At 53.9% G+C, this 8,674-nt stretch overlaps 1 non-coding gene across 1 annotated transcript; it reads right to left on the bottom strand.

Annotated features, from left to right (window-relative positions):
• Window positions 1-836: 836 nt before the first annotated feature.
• On the bottom strand, window positions 837-940 carry LOC133358415 (U6 spliceosomal RNA). The gene has a single exon (XR_009757058.1). It is a non-coding gene; the product is annotated as a U6 spliceosomal RNA (small nuclear RNA).
• Window positions 941-8,674: the final 7,734 nt, after the last annotated feature.

The raw sequence follows: 8,674 nt of genomic DNA, 5'->3' as shown, positions 1-8,674 counted from the left end.
CCGGCGAGGTAGTTAACATCTCAGTTTCTCACCAATCATAATGGCGGTAGTTGTAGGTGTACGTATTGTGATCTTTCGCACCCACCGTACACGAACAACAACGGGTGAGTTCCCTTGCAGGGTTGCGCGTCTCTGCCGGATATTTGGTGGCGGAATGACCGACCGGGACGGTGTCGGCCTCGGGGACCCGACCATGATCCGCGTCGCGTTATTTAATTGTGCATCTCACAATCCTGTGTCGATGGGGCCTTTTTGGCAGTATGAAAACGATGATAAATATAAGAATATAGATATTTTTTTACCATTTAAATGACAACGCATATCATCACCGGAGCATGTTTGTTCGCTCGTTTTTTTGGCACAAGTCCGTGTCGGTTAATGCTGCGCTTGCTTCCTTTGCAAAAGGGAACCGATTCGGCGTTTGGACATCTGAACCACAGGTTTGGTAGCCAGACAGAGTTGACGCCTGTTACTGTATTGATTGGCAGAGTTGTGTGCACGAGCTCCTGGCCTAGGTCGGAGCGCAATGACCCTGCCACTGAGTGGATCGGTGGGGCAGCGCGTCATCTGATCGTCCCTGCAAGTTTCTGTGATCAAGGAGATGATTATGACGATGTTTGTAGGAGGTCGTCGGATGGCTCAGAGGTTAGAGATAGTGAGTCGTCACCACTGAGATGCTGGGTTCGAATCCGGGTCTCATCCGCCCATGATTAAAGGTGATGAGAGAGAGAAAAACACGCAGACTCCAAATATACAGCAGCAGGCGTCAAGGTCGGGATCGAACCCACGACCTCATGTATACCAGGCGAGGTAGTTAACATCTCCTAGCCACCGTGATGATGATGATGAGAGAGAATTTGCGTGTCATCCTTGCGCAGGGGCCATGCTAATCTTCTCTGTATCATTCCAATTTTAGTATATGTACTGCCGGAGCAAGTACAGACACGCAAACTCCAGTGGAGTGAGTTGATGTTCTCTGCCCATTCACCAATATAATAAACAAAACACAACCAATACACGTGGTTATACACTTAAATCGGCTAAATTCCAGCTCTGAGAATTAAAACAAACATCGCTTTCACTGTCAGGCGATGTTCTCACTGCACGGTGTACACGGGCGTGTAAATGATTCACACAATACATCTTTAAATATCAAACAAAGATGATTATTTAACAAAAAAATCGACTTAGAGGAGGCTTAAGGAGGAGGTCCCTGTTGAATCCCACAAGATTTCCATGCCGAGAGCACGATTGGAATACAACGAGGAATACCAGAACCGCATCACCAATGATAACGGTGGTGATGGTGATGCTTGTGGTGACGGAAGTGATCACGAAACGAATTGTTTACGAACGTGGTTGTGGCGAAGTTGAAGATGATATTCGTGGCGCTGATTGTGGACGTGGTGGTTAGCGTGACTCACGGCCAACACACAGTGACGATTACCTGAGCCTCCTCCCCGAGGTCGACTCAGCCTCAAATGAGTACCAGGTGCTGCGTGTAAACATCGCTACTAGGGAGACAAAGGCGGTCGGGCGTGGTGCTGGACCCCCGTCCTCTCGTGTACCGTAGCAGCCTGCAGAGGTGCTACTTTCTAACAGCACTTGCCCCTACAGTCTGTTAAGACCATACGGGGATCTTTGTCTTTGTGTGTGTGCGCGTGTTGAGGGGGATGGTGCGTGTAGCGGTCAGCGTGATGCGCTACGAACCTGGTGACCCGGGCTTGATTCCCGCTCACGGCTGACACCGGTGACGATTATCTGGGTCTCCCCTAGGTCGACTCAGCCTCAAATGAGTACCTGGTGTGGTGCGTAAAACAACGCCACTAGGGAGACAAAGGCGGCCGGGCGTGGTGCTGGCCACCCCATCCCCTCGTGTACCGTTCTGGCCTTCATAGGTGCTCGCTAACAGCCCTTGCCCCTACAGTCTGTTCAGGCTGTACGGGGATATTTGTCTTTGTGTATTGAGAGGAGTGGTCGCGTAGCGGTCAGCTCCTTAAAAACTCGGCGACCCGAGTTCGATTCCCGCTCACGGCCAACGCCAGTGACGATTATTTGAATTTGTCCTGGGCCTCCCCTAGGTCGACTCAGCCTCAAAATTTGTACCTGGTGCGGTGTGTAATAATCATCGCCACTGGGAAGATAAAGGCGGTCGTGCGTGGTGCTGGCCACCCACCCCCTCGTATGCCGTGCCGGCCTTCATAGTTGCTGCTCGCTAACAGCACTTGCCCCAGCAGACTGTTGCAGGTTATACGGGGGTGAGGGAACTTTGTGTGTTGCTTGATGAACCGGATTATTTGAAACGTTTCCGGATAAATCGTCTCACTTCGCCTCGCCGCCCCAGACGGGCTGATGAGTCGTTCTGCAGCGCGACCTCCCCACCCCCTCATCACCCACGCACCCACACAACCCCCACACACTACACCCCACACCCCCCTCCCCACACACTCCACCCCCCACACACTCCACCCCCCACACACTCCACCCCCACCACACCCCCACACACCCCACCCCCTCACCTCACACCCCCACACCCCCACACCCCTCACCCCCCACACACTCCTCCCCCCCACACCCCCATACCCCCCACACACTCCACACCCCCCCCCCCCCACACACTCCACCCCCCACCCCCCACACACCCCCACACACCCTCACCCCCGGCATGAAGGTCTCGGCAAGGTGAGGTCACGTGCGTTTTGTTCGCGCCACGTGACAGCCGTCGAGAGCCTCAGGGTATGAACGAGTCTTCAAGTGCCCCTAGGGTGGCATCAGTATACCAGCAGGGTGGGGGGCAGGGGGGTAGTGCGCTTATTGTAAATATCTTGAACTTCTTTCGCGCCGTACGTAGCCAAACGTGCCGATCGGAGGTGTGCGGTGTGTGTATGATGTACGTGTGTTGAACTTCTTTCGCGCCGTACGTCGCTCCACCTGCCTCCCCTCGACGCTGTGATCGGAGAGGGTGATCGCGCGTTGGTGGGAGGTAAAGTGCGTGTGCCTCGCCAACTCCTTCCCAAACTCCACCCGGTCTGGTTCGACTCACGTTGAGCACGGAATGGAACCCGCGACCCGCTCCCGACTGCGGGTTCGACGTCACCGCGTGCTGAACATTGACTCCACAGTGGAAGCTCCACCGAGGACGACGACGATGATGACGATCTTCAATTGCTCGTCGGCGGGACAGCTGATGTATGAGAGCACGTGGCGTGATCTGCGTTCCGATGGACGAGAGAAATATTTGTGTGTGTGTGTGAGAGAGAGTGACAGACGGAATGAAAAACCCGAGCCGGGCCTCGAGGAATGAAAACCACGCTTTAAAAGAATGGCCGCTGATTCAAATAAGCACTTTTATAAAAAAAATTGTGTCGCATTTGCTTTTAATCAGCCCAATTACCATGCGTAAAGTGCGTTTAGTTAATTATAAAGGGCTGGGGGGGGGGGGGGCAATTAAAGCCGTTAATGAGTTGTAAGTGGAACGGGTTCCGTTCCGGACAGACCACCGTGATGCGATGGGAGGACTGTACATGCTGCACCACTTGCACGCGATGTTTATTCACTCGTGCCACGCATCACAGCGTATTCACCCGGCCAGGATAACAGCCACGGCGAGTCGCAGCACGGTTCGTCAGGAGGGTGCCACGTTTGGGGTTCTGATTGTCAGATGTTGTTCAGCCCATCGACGACGATGAGTCGCGTTTCTAGTCACCCACGTGGGGCACGGCGACCGCAGGGCCCTGGAGCACCACCAGCACCACCACCAGCACCACCACCAGCACCACCAGCACCACCACCAGCACCACCAGCACCAGCACCACCACCAGCACACCACCAGCACCAGCACCACCACCAGCACCACCACCAGCACCAGCACCACCACCAGCACCACCAGCACCACCAGCACCACCAGCACACCACCAGCACCACCACCAGCACCACCACAGCACCACCACACCACCAGCCCACCACCCACCACCACCCCAGCACCACCACCAGCACCACCACCAGCACCACCACCCACCCCCAGCACCACCACCAGCACCACCACACCACCACCAGCACCACCCCAGCACCACCACCAGCACCACCACCCACCACCACCAGCCCACCACCACCCAGCACCACACCAGCACCACACCAGCCCACCACCAGCACCACCACCAGCACCACCACCAGCACCACCGCCAGCACCAGCACCACCCCAGCACCAGCACCACCAGCACCACCACCAGCACCACACACCAGCACCACCACCACCACACCAGCACCACCACCAGCACCACCACCACCAGCACCACCCAGCACCACACCAGCACCAGCACCCCCAGCACCACCACCAGCACCACCACCAGCACCACCACCAGCACCAGCACCACCACCCACCAGCACCACCACCGCACCACCACCAGCACCACCACACCACCACCACCACCAGCACCAGCAGCACCAGCATCACCACCAGCACCAGCACCACCACCAGCACCAGCACCACCAGCACCACCACCAGCACCACCACCAGCACCACCACCAGCACCACCACTACCACCACCAGCACCACCACCAGTAGCAGCAGCATTGCCACCAGCACCACCACCACCAGCAGTAGCAGCAGCAGCACCGCATTACACGCATGAGCGCATCAATTACCCCCTAATTGCTTTGAAGAACAATTAAAACAGAAAAGCTACATTCCCAACCCAATCGCTGGTGGGAGCGGTGGGGCAGTGGTTAGCGCACCGGCGAGGAAAACCCCCCCCCCCCCCTGAATTTCCATTCGATTCTCGGCCATGGCGCGCGTCGGAGGCGAGGGATCTCGACCGCCACCGTCATCAGCACCACGTCCCCCGCAGAGCCTTGGACAGCGCGCAATGACCAGCGTGGCGAAGTATGGTCGAACAGTCCCGCTGCCCCCCACCCCGACGACCAGATGCGTCATAGTCGAAGGCCTATAGTCGAAATTCGGATTGATAAAAATTATTATCAATCGTGTGCGTGTGTGTGCGCGTTGCGATAGGGTAGCGGTCAGCGCGCTGCGCTATGAACCCGGCGACACGGGTTCGATTCCCGCGCACTGCCAACATCAGTAACAATTATCTGAACCGGTCCCGGGCCTCCCCTAGGTCGACTCAGCCTCAAATGAGTACCTGATGCGGTGTGTAAACATTACCACTAGGGAGACAAAGGTGGTCGGGCGTGGTGCTGGCCACCCACCCCCTCGTGTACCGTTCCGGCCTTCATAGGTGCTCGCTAACAGCACTTGCCCCTACAGTCTGTTAAGGCTACACGGGGGATCTTTGTCTTTGTAGCGGTGCGCTACGAACCCGGCGGCCCGAGTTCGATTCCCGCTCACGGCCAACACCCAGTGACGATTATCTGAACCGGTCCTGGGCCTCCTCCCCTAGGTCGACTCAGCCTCAAATGAGTACCGGGTTCGGTGTGACAAAGGTGGCCGGGCGTGGTGTTGGCCACCCACCCCCTCGTGTGCCTTTCCGGCATTAATTGGTGCTCGCTAACAGCACTTGCCCCAACAGTCTGTTAAAGGCTACACGGGGGATCTTTGTCTTTGGAGGAGTGGTGGCTTGGGGAGGCCTGCATCCAGCAGTGGAACGAGCATGGCTGACGAACTGTGCGGACACATCCCACTGATAGGCAGACAATCCCGAGCCGCGGCGAATTTAGTTGATTATCTAATTAATTAATGAGTTGCATGCCCGGGCCATTTAATCGGCCCGTAATTATTTCAAAGACCAATTAAAGCGCCGAACAATTAGGCGAAGGATAAAAACAAAGACAAAGATCCCCCGTGTAGCCTTAACCGACTGTTGGGGCAAGTGCTGTTCCCGAGCACCTATAAAGGCCGGCACGGCACACGAGGGGGTGGGTGGCCAGCACCACGCCCGTCCGCCTTTGTCTCCCTAGTGGCGATGTTTACACGTCACCCCAGGTACTAATGTTGAGGCTGAGTCGACGTAGGGGAGGCCCAGGACCAAGTCAAATAATCGTCACAGGTATTGGCCGTGAGCGAGAATCGAAATGGGGGTCGCTGGGTTCGTAGCGCAGCGCGCTAACCGCTACACTACACACACAACACACAAACATATAGACACACATAGACACACAGACACACAAACGGGCATAATGTGTTCCCTTTACTTAAAAAAACCCCGTTTGTAGAACATTATGAACGTCAGCAGTGCTCTCGGACGGGTGCGGTCAAGTGTGGGCCACGTCGACATCTCTCCCGAGAGGCGTCTTACTGCAGGACTCCCAGATGTGCTCACTCTCGTGCATCTGTAGTGCTCGACTTGACAGCTTCTTGCTTTTCTCTCTCACTTTATTTCGCTAACACCAATCATCAACATTCCTCCCGCTCGCTCTCCGCTCGCTGCGTTCCGCCAGCCTCGCTCACTCCGCGTCTCCTCTCCGTCGACTCTCCTCTCCACTCTCTCCGGCACAGTTCAGCCGCTTCTTGGTTCTTTCGGTAAAGCCACGTAGAAGGGAAATAATAAAATAATAATAAAAGCATTATAAAATACAATTCTAGGACGGCTGCTTGCGTTGTGGCCGAAACGTCGTGAGAATTGTACTTTTATTAGGTTGTATTTTTATTATTTTATTATTTCCCTTCTACGTGACTTTACCGAAAGAACCAAGAAGATGAATCCCTGCAGTCACGAAAGCTTTACATCGAAATTCAGCCGCTCTTTATCGGCTTCTCCATCACACTCAGCCGCTTTCTGCTGGCTTCGCCGTCACACTCCAGCCTCTTCTGCTGGCTTCTCCACTGCTACCCTATACTTCTCCACTGCTTCTGGCTCCGCTGCTTCAGCTCCAACATCCTTCTCCTCCTCACAGGCGCGAACTCCCGTCTCCTTCTAAACCCCCTCTCTTCATCCCCAGGCCAATTAATCTCCAATTAATCTCCAATTAATCGGTGGCATCTCCCGCGACGCCACTCGCCCCGCAGCCCCCGCTGGCACCTTGCCATGTTTTCCAGACAACACGCGCCACTTAGCGACAACAACAACAACTTCCCGGCCAATCAGCGCCCTGCGTCCTGAATCGCCCCCTACCACCTGTTACTGTCCTCAGAGAGGCTGTTGTTGTTGTTTTTGTTGTTTATTCTTTCTGCCAGCAAGAGGCGTGAGCAAGCCCCTCTCCCCCCGCCCTCCGTTGCAGGGCTGCGCCTCTGTCTTTCTCGTATCTCGAATTGTTGATTGACTTTGCACTCGTTTCGGGGTTTGTTGTTGTTATTTTCTGACCCCGTGCCCCTCCGACTGGACATCTGTGAAAAAAAGCTTCATAGACCGTCGGATTCCTCCTCCAGGCGAAGTAAAACAATTATCATCTTAAACAGAAGTGATAATGATTCTGATAATAATTATTGATAATTGGTGTTAAGAAGTTTAAACACCAAACTGAAACCTTTTACAAGGAATCACGTCTGCGTTAACCACAATGCTTGTGGTCAGAATGCAAACAAAAACACACTCTGATAATGTATTAATTGTCTTTGAAACCGATTGGTCCACACCAGAGACAGCTTTCTTTTGAGCCTCGTCTCAAACAGTGTTAGACCAGAGGACGCCAAAAGGCGTTCACAGCCCAAATACAATGCACTATCAGAGCATCTACATCATGGGACCTCCTTTGCCAGTACCAAAATATGATCATAGGTGTTATTCCAATTTTTTCTGGCAGCAAAAAACAGATTTTGATTTAAAGCTTTCGTGACTGCAGGGATTCATATTCTTGGTTCTTTCGGTAAAGTCGCGTAGAAGGGAAACAATAAAATAATAAAAATGCTAATTAAACAGTAAAATTCTCACGACGTTTCGATTGCAACACAAGCAATCATCATCAGGTGTGAAAACAACAGCAAGAAAATTCAAATTCACAGCAAGTAAATTCAAATTCAAAATTTGTTTTTGTGGTTTTCACACATGATGATGATTGCTTGTGTTGTAATCGAAACGTCGTAATAATTGGATTGTTTTATTTTTACTATTTTATTATTTCCCTTCTACGTGACTTTACCAAAAGAATCACGGATAACCAAACAGATGTTAAAGTACATCTTGACACCTAATCATTGTTTCAACTCGTAACTCACCACCTGCACGGTGGTCGCTCGCTGTCTCAGAGAGAGAGAGAGAGGACGACTCAGAGGAACTCACAGACGAGGATGTGATGGTTCGGCACCACCGACAATTGCCCCAAGCTCTGCGTTCCTCTCTATATCAAGGTGTTATCGGCCACAGGAGAGAGGAGGAACTCCGGGCGATTGCAGAGGGCAGCAGCAGCCACGCGGTGATGATCCGCCACCGCAAAACATTGCCCCAAGCTCTGCGGCCCTCTATATATCAAGGCGCTATTGGCCAATTAATGAGCCTTCATACACGTGATAGGAAACCGAAGCGCCCGGAGAAACACCACGCGTGCGAGGGGGAAACACTCTATCCCCGTACAGACGGAGCAGGTGGAGACCACGCGGTGCTGCGCCGCCTTTCTCCTTCCTGGCGAGCAAGGGAACGGCTCCGCCTCGATGGGAGCTTCACAATCACGACGCTGCGGAGAGCCACCGACCCTGGCTGCTGCCTCCACAGTGCTGGAGTACACAAAGCCACGTGCAGCACAGCCACCACCGCCACCACCAACGCCACCACCACAACCACCA

The sequence above is a fragment of the Lethenteron reissneri genome, chromosome 61 (assembly GCF_015708825.2).
Source record: "Lethenteron reissneri isolate LAM-NWPU_2019-01 chromosome 61, ASM1570882v1, whole genome shotgun sequence".
Taxonomy (NCBI): Eukaryota; Metazoa; Chordata; class Hyperoartia; order Petromyzontiformes; family Petromyzontidae; genus Lethenteron; species Lethenteron reissneri.
Note: the sequence above shows the minus strand (reverse complement) of the source record. Positions and strands in the feature narration are given on the sequence as shown.